The sequence below is a fragment of the Diceros bicornis genome, chromosome X, assembly GCF_020826845.1.
Source record: "Diceros bicornis minor isolate mBicDic1 chromosome X, mDicBic1.mat.cur, whole genome shotgun sequence".
Taxonomy (NCBI): domain Eukaryota; kingdom Metazoa; phylum Chordata; class Mammalia; order Perissodactyla; family Rhinocerotidae; genus Diceros; species Diceros bicornis.
Genome location: NC_080781.1, coordinates 112492421 through 112500580, shown reverse-complemented (window position 1 = coordinate 112500580; position 8160 = coordinate 112492421). Strand labels below are relative to the sequence as shown.

Sequence of the window (8160 nt, the reverse complement as noted above, 5' to 3'; positions counted from 1 at the left end):
CTTGTCAATTGGCTGTTTTCTTGTTGAACCCGAGGGGTGACTCAAGGGTCACAAGGATTTATGAGCTTCTTTTACAGAAGAAAGAGAATGCCTTCAAGGATCACCAGATAACCAGCCCCCAGCTGCCATTGATGCCCAGAAGTCATATTGCCCAAGGGCTTATCTAGAGTGAAAGAAACACAGATTACCACTTTGTTTCTCTGAAAGTCATCCCACCAAGCCCCTTAGCTCTATAAAACCCCCTGCTTTCTTCTCTTGTTAAGGCGGATTTGAGAGAACCTATTCTCCTGTCTTCTCATTTTGACCAATTCGAATAAACCTTTTTCCATCTCTAAGCACTGATGTCTCAGTGCTTGGCTTACTGCACATTGAGCACACAAACATGAGATTAAGAGGTTTGGTATCACTTTTCACTTAAAACTAAAAAAGCCTTTTAAAATAAAGGATTAAGAGTAATTCTTATGAGATATTTGCACATGGCTGTGATGGTTAATTTTATGTGTCAACTTGGCTGGGCCCAGGGCTGCCCATATATCTAGTTAAACATGATTTCTGTGTATGTCTGTGAGGGTATTTCCAGATGGAAGAGATTAAAATTTAAACTAGTGGACTGAGTAAAGCAGATTGCCCTCCCCAATGTGGGTAGGCATCATCCAATCCATTGAGGGTTTGAATAGAACAAAAAAGCAGAGGAAGGTGGAACTCTCTCTCTCTTTCTCTCTGCCTGACTGTATGAGCTAGGACATTGGTATTCTCCTTCCCTTGGACTGAGACTTATATCATTGGCATTTCTGGTTCTCAGGCCTCAGGACTCAGATTGGAATTTACAGCATTGGCATTCCTGGGTCTCCAGCTTGCAGATGATGGTAGATGGTGGGACTTCTCAGCCTCCATAATCACAATGAGCCAATTCCTTATAATAAATTTCATTATACATATATATTTATATATAATTGGTTCTGTTTCTCTGGAGAACCCTGGCTAATACAGATTTTGGTACCAAGAGTGGTTCCAGAGGAACAGAATTTTTTGTTTATGTTTTTGTTTTTTGTTTTTTTTGTGAGGAAGATCAGCCCTGAGCTAACATCCATGCTAATCCTCCTGTTTGTTTTGCTGAGGAAGACCAGCTCTGAGCTAACATCTATTGCCAATCTTCCTCCTTTTTTTTCCCCCAAAGCCCCAGTAGATAGTTGTATGTCATAGATGCACATCCTGCTAGTTGCTGTATGTGGGATGTGGCCTCAGCATGGCTGGAGAAGCGGTGCGTTGATGCGTGCCCAGGATCCAAACCCGGGCCATCAGTAGCAGAGCGTGCACACTTAACCGCTAAGCCACGGTGCCGGCCCTAGAGGAACAGAATTTTAAGGATGAGTTTTCTGAATAGGTTCTGGGGTTTACAGAATTGGCTGTCTAATCTGATTAGATTTAAAGACAGATGATTTTATTTACTGTAGTAAAGAGAGCACTGATAGTCCATGGCATGATCTGACAATAGAGATATGCAAAATATCTGCATTGGATAACGCTAATTAGCTACTTATAAGAAGCAAGGAGCTGGATGACTGTGTATATAATACTTGCAAACATTTTTGGAAAACTAACAAATATAATGAATTGGCTGGTTACTCCTAATGTTGCCGTACAAAATGGTGAAAGAAAAGGATGAGCTCAGGGATTCAAATTCCCAGCTCAAGTACTATATAAATGACTTGAAGGCTTCTTCATGTGCCCTGAAGGAGACACATATAACCATTGTAGCCATACAGCCTCCTGTAGCCACAGGGCTATGATTGCTGAAAATCAAATGCAGAATCTCCTAAGGAAACTGGCTGAATTACAACTCAAGTTGAATTCCCAGCCTCACAGGGTGTCTGTTAAAGTGAGGGCATTGATTGAGAAAGAATGGGGTCCTGTAAGTTGGGATGGGGACAGGTGGGAAGACCCTGATGAAACTGGGTACACTGAGCCCCTAAATCCTCATGAGTCTTCCTTGCCAGTGGAAGAAATCTCCACCCTCAGCAGCAGCAGCCTCTCCACCCCCAGTCTTATCAGCCTTTCCACCCCTGTCTGAGGGAATTAACCATGCATTGCCTGAGGAAAGTCTAATGGTCTGTCCCCAGGCAATTGTCATGTAAGACAATGCTGATTCTCCTCAGGACCCACCTCTCCACTCCTCTTTGCTTCTAAATCTACAACTATACTCAAGTTTCAGCATGCCTGTAAAGATCAGGTACAAAGTGTGACCCATGAGGAGGTACAATACACTCCAAAAAAACTACTTGAATTTTCTAAATTATACCAACAGAAATCCAGGGAAATGTGTGGGAATGGATACAAAGGGTGTGAGATTATGGTGGAAGAAACATAAAATTTGATCAGGCCAAATTTATTCATATGAGCTCACTAAGCAGATATTTTGCATTTAATTTTCCAGCTCCAGAATTTATAAAAGCCCCAACAGTTTGTTTGGTTGGTTTGCTGAAACATGGATGAAAAGATGGCCCATAGTGAGCAAAGCAAAAATGTCAGACCTGCTTTGGTTTAATGTAGAGGAAGGAATTCAAAGGGTTAGAGAGACTGGAATGTTAGAGTGGATTTGTCATTTAAGACCTACTCATCCACACTGGGAAGGTCCAGAAGACATACCTTTTGTTACCGCATACAAATGGGGTTCTCTACCCAATGTGCATAAACAAGCCAATTAATTACAGCATTAGCTTTTGGGAAAAGAGATGAGTTTTATTCTGCGAGATCAATCTGCAGGGAGACAGGGGGCATGTGCCCTCAAATCTGTCTCCCTGATTCAGGATTTGGGGCAAAATTTAAGACGTTAGGGAGAACAGGCTGGCACACGGAAATGCTGGTGGGACAGGTTTTGATTGATTCAAGCATTTTTGGTAAGGTTCTAAACATTTATAATGAGGTTCTAAACATTTATGATGAAGTGTGGAAGGAATTTTAACACTGGATTTTCCTAAATAATGGATCCCTCACTTCTGATAAGAGTCCGATTTTCAAGTTCTGGTCGTGTCCTGCTCCTTGGGTTCTGTGGGGAGGAGAATCTTTGGTCCTGTGGTCATTTCAGGTCAAGATTTCTTCTTCTGTGCATACTCTGGCTATGTGACTTTGCAAATTTTCTGAAAGACAATTTCTTAATTATTCTGTTGACAAGATGATGTCAGTTGAACTGGTCCTGGAGGGCCTGCAGTTACACTTTCACCAATACTGTGAGAAATAAATTTATAAGGGGAGCCCCACCATCCTTGAAGAGCTCCATGACTGCTCTTCTTTGTAGGTGAAAAATTACAGTAGGAACTGCAGCCATTTAATTGGGAAACCTAAATGCAATGGGAGTAGTTGGATTCTAATCAGCAGGAGTAAAGTGGTGGCACTTAATTGCGATAGGGAAGGAGGGCATGGTCACTGCGATGTACAGCAGAGTCAAAGCAGCAATCAGAATAGCCTGACTCATGCAGACCTTTGTCATTGGCTGGTTGATCATGGTATTCCTAGAAGTGAAATAGATAGGAAGTGACAAGAGATTTTCACATATTGAGGTATACGGGGTAAATATTCTGATTTAAAACTGATTTTACTTGAACTAAAAAAAAAAAAAACGTGATTTATGGCCTATCAAACGTACATTGTACATCTGCTTTAACCATTAAAATAAGAATGCATTCTTCTGCTCCTACAAAGCCAGTAACGCCCTATTGGTAACGCCCTATTGGTAACATTTATATTAGTGCTCCTAAAATAAGTTCCCTTTCCTGACATCAGGGTCATGTTGACCTGCTAATTTGCAACTGAATACCTCTTTGAAACTTTGATGAATATGTGTCCTGGGTGTGTTTAATGTATATTCTTTGTTCTAAAAAGGTATAAGACTGTACTCAAAACCATGCTTCTCCAGAACACTTTCTTCCTTTCTGGAAAAGGCCTTCCCAGATTATAAACTTCAGTTTGGCTCAAGTAAAACTCACCTTATCTCTCTTACCTATAGAATGGTTATTGGTTATTTCATGTCGACAGAAACCTAGTAAATTCTTACTAGATCTGAAGAAGCAGAAAAGTTCTAGATCAAGCTAAAAATGTCTAAACTGAATCATAAAAACAGATAGTCATGTCCCCTCAATCAATTCCTCAACTTGAGAGAGTTTACAGACTCAGAGCCCCCATAAATGAAGGGGAGTCGTCTTGAGGAAGGACCCTGGTACACTACCAAAAATTTATACTGTTAATTTTTCTCCCATCCTTCCCCAAAGGGACCTATGGCCTTTTAGCAGGATAACTGCATTGGGAAAAAGGAAATAATCAGACTTTTCAGGGACTTCTAGACACTGACTCTGAACTGGCACTAATTCCAGAAGACATAAAATGTCACTGTGTTCCACCAGTCAGAGCAGGGGCTTATAGAGGTCAGGTGATCAATGGAGTTTTAGCTGAGGTCCATCTCACAGTGGGCCCAGGGGGTCCCCGAACCCATCCTGTGGTTATTTCCCCAGTTCTGGAATACATAATTGGAATAGATAAACTTAGCGGCTGACAGCATCACCATATTGGTTCCCTGAACTGTGGAGTGAGGGCTATGGTGGGAAAAGTCAAGTGGAAGCCACTAGAACTGCCTCTACCCAGGAAAAGAGTAAACAAAAAGCATTCCTGGAGGGATCTCAGAGATTAGTGCCACCATTGAGGACTTGAAGGTTGTGGTTCCCATGACACCCCTATTCAACTCACCTATTTGGCCTGTGCAGAAGACAGATGGATCTTGGAGAATGCCAGTAGATTATCATAAGCTTAACCAGATGGTGTGTCCAATTTTAGCTGCCATACCAAATGTGGTTTCATTGCTTGAGAAAATTAACACATTCCTTCATACCTGGTATGTAGCTATTGCTCTGGCAAATTCCTTTTTTCTCCATCCCTATCAGTAATACTCACCAGCAGCAGTTTATTCAGCTGGCAAGGCCAGCAATACATCACTGTCCTACCTCAGGGGTATATCAACTCTCCAGCTCTGCATTATATTTTAATTTGCAGGGATCCTGATCACATTTCCTTTCCAAAAGATACCACACTGGTCCATTGCATTGGCGATGTTATGCCAATTAGACCTAGTCAGTGAGAAGTAGCAACTACTCTACACGTGTTGGTAAAACATTTGTGTGTTAGAAGGTGGGAAGTAAGTCTAGTAAAAGTTCAGAGGCTTTCTACCTCAGTGAAATTTCTAGGTACCCAGTGGTGTGGAGCATGTTGACCTACCCTTTCTAAGGTGAAGGATAAGTTGTATCAGGCCCTTCCTACAAACAAAAAGGAGGCACAACACCTAGTGGGCTGCTTTTGATTTTGGAGGCAACATATTCTTCATTCGGGTGTGTTACTCTGGACTATTTACTGAGTGACCTAAAAATCTGATAGTTTTGAGAGGAGCCCAGGATAAAAGAAGGCTCTGAAATAGGTCCAGGTTGCTATGCAAGCTGCTCTGCCACTTGGGCCATATGGTTCAGCCAACCCAATGATGCTTGAAGAATTAGTGGCAGATAGGAGATAAGGATGCTATTTGGAGCCTTTGGCAGGCCCCTATAGGTGAAGTTCAGCACAGGCCCTAAAAATTTTGGAGCAAAGCCCTCCCTGCCATCTTCCGTAGATACAAAGTACTCTCCTTTTGAGAAAGAGCTCTTGGCCTACTACTGGGCCTTAGTAGAGATGGAACACTTAACCATGGGCCATTAAGTTACCATGTGATCTGAGATGCCCATCATGAATTCCGTGTAATCTGACCCACTAAGCCATAAAGTTAGGCATGCACTGCAGCACTTCATCATCAAATAAGGTGGTACATACATGATCGAACCCAAGCAGGCCATGAAGTCACAAGTAAATTACATGAAGAAGCAGCCCAAATACCTATGATCCCCACTCCTGCTATACTGTCTTTTTCTCTCCCAGCCTGCACCTATGGTTTCAAGGGAGTTCCCTATAATCCATTGGTGGAGGAAAAGAAGTCTCAGGTTTATAGATGGTTCTACATGATATGCAGGCATCATCTGAAAGTGGACAGCTATAGCACTATAACCCCTTTATGGGACATCCCTAAAGGACAGTGGCGAAGGTATATCCTTCCAGTGGGCATAACTTCAAGCAGTGTGCCTGGTTTTTCACTGGAAGGAGAAATGGCCAAACATGGAATTATACACCAATTCATGGGCTGTGGCCAATGGTTTTGTTGGATGTTCAGGGACTTGGGAGGAACATGATTGGAAAATTGATGACAAAGAAATTTGGGGAAGAGGTATGTGAATAGACCTCTCGAATGGGCAAAATACATGATGATATTTGTGTCCAATGTGAATGCTCACCAAAAGGTGATCTAAGCAGAGCAGAATTTTAATAATCAAGAGGATAGGATGACCCATTCTGTGTATGCCAGTCAGTCTCTTTCCCCAGTCACTCATGTCACTGTCCAATGGCCTCATGAACAAAGTGTCCATGATGGCAGGGATGAAGGTTATACATACGCTCAGCAACATGCGCTTTCACTCACCAAGGCCAACCTGGCTATGGCGACCACTGAGTGCCTAATCTGCCAGCAGCAGAGACCAACACTGAGTCCTTGATATGGCACCATTCCCCAGAGTGATCAGCCAGCTACCTGGTGGTAGGTTGATTATATTGGACAGCTTCTATCATGGAAGGGGTAGCATTTTGTTCTTACTGGAACAGACACTTAATCTGCGTACAGATTTGATTTCCCTGCACACAATGTTTTTTCCAAAACTACCATCCATTGACATACAGAAGGCCTTATCCACTGTCGTGATACTCTGCACAGCATTGCTGCTGATCAAGGAACTCATTTCACATCAAAAGAAGTGTGGCAATGGGCCCATACTTATGGAATTCACTGGTCTTACCATGTTCCCCACCATCTTGAAGCAGCTGGATTGATAGAGTGGTGGAATGGCCTTTTGAAGACTCAGTTGCAGCACCAGCTAGGTGGCACTACTTGGAGGGCTGAGGCAAGGTTCTCTAGAAGGCTGTATATGCTCTGAATCAGTAACCAATATGTGGTGCTGTTTCTCTAATAGTCAGGATTCACAGGTCCAGGAATCAAGGAGTAGAAATGGGAGTGGCACCATTCACTATTACCCCTAGTGACCCATTAGCAATGTTTTTGCCTCCTGTTTCTGCAACCTTATGCTCTGCTGGCCTAGAGGTCTTAGTTCCAGAGGCAGGAATGCTTCCGCCACAAGACACAACAATAATTCTATTAAACTGGAAATGAAGACTGTCACCCGGCTACTTTGGGCTCCTCATACCTCTGAATCAACAGGCAAAGAAGAGATTTATTGTGCTGCCTAGGTGGTTGATCCTGACTACCATGGGGAAATTGAATTACTACTTTATAAATGAGGTAAGAAAGAGTATGTCTGGAACACAGAAGATCCCCTAGAGTATCTCTTAATATTACCATGCCCTATGATTGAGGTCAATGGAAAACTACAACAACCCAATCCACGCAGGACTACTAATGTTCCAGACCCTTCAGGAATGAGCCTTTGGGTCATCCCACTGGGTAAAGAAGAACAATCAGCTGAGGTACTTCCTGAAGACAAAGGGAACACAGAATAGGTAGTGAATGAAAGTAATTATAAATACCAGCTATGACCATGTGACCAGTTTCAGAAACAAGGACTATAATTGCAATGAGTATTTCTTCCTTATTTTATTTTGTTATGAATATATTTATGTATGTATGTATTGAATATCTTTGTTTTTCTTTCCTCTCTTACTGCCTTATCATATAACATAAGATGTATTATTAATTTTATATCATAGCATTTAAGTATTATTAATTTGTATCACAGTATTTAAGCTACGGGATATCAAAGAGAAGAGTAAATATCACTCAAGGACTTTACTTCCTATTCTGGGTAAGAAGTTAGTGCACTTTTGGTTGTATGCATGAATAGCTGTATCATGTTAGACAGAATTATGACCCTGTTATCGCCTTTATTTGGAGATAAAGTATAGTTTAAGGAGATGTGCATAAATGCCAAGTTGACAAAGGGTGGACTTGTGATGGCTAATTTTTTGTGTCAACTTGACTAGGCAAGGGATGCTAACATATCTGGTTAAACATTATTTCTGGGTGTGTCT

At 41.9% G+C, this 8160-nt stretch overlaps 1 pseudogene; it reads left to right on the top strand.

Annotated features, from left to right (window-relative positions):
• Positions 1 to 1786: 1786 nt before the first annotated feature.
• LOC131400348 (uncharacterized) lies at positions 1787 to 7701 on the top strand (annotated as a pseudogene).
• Positions 7702 to 8160: the final 459 nt, after the last annotated feature.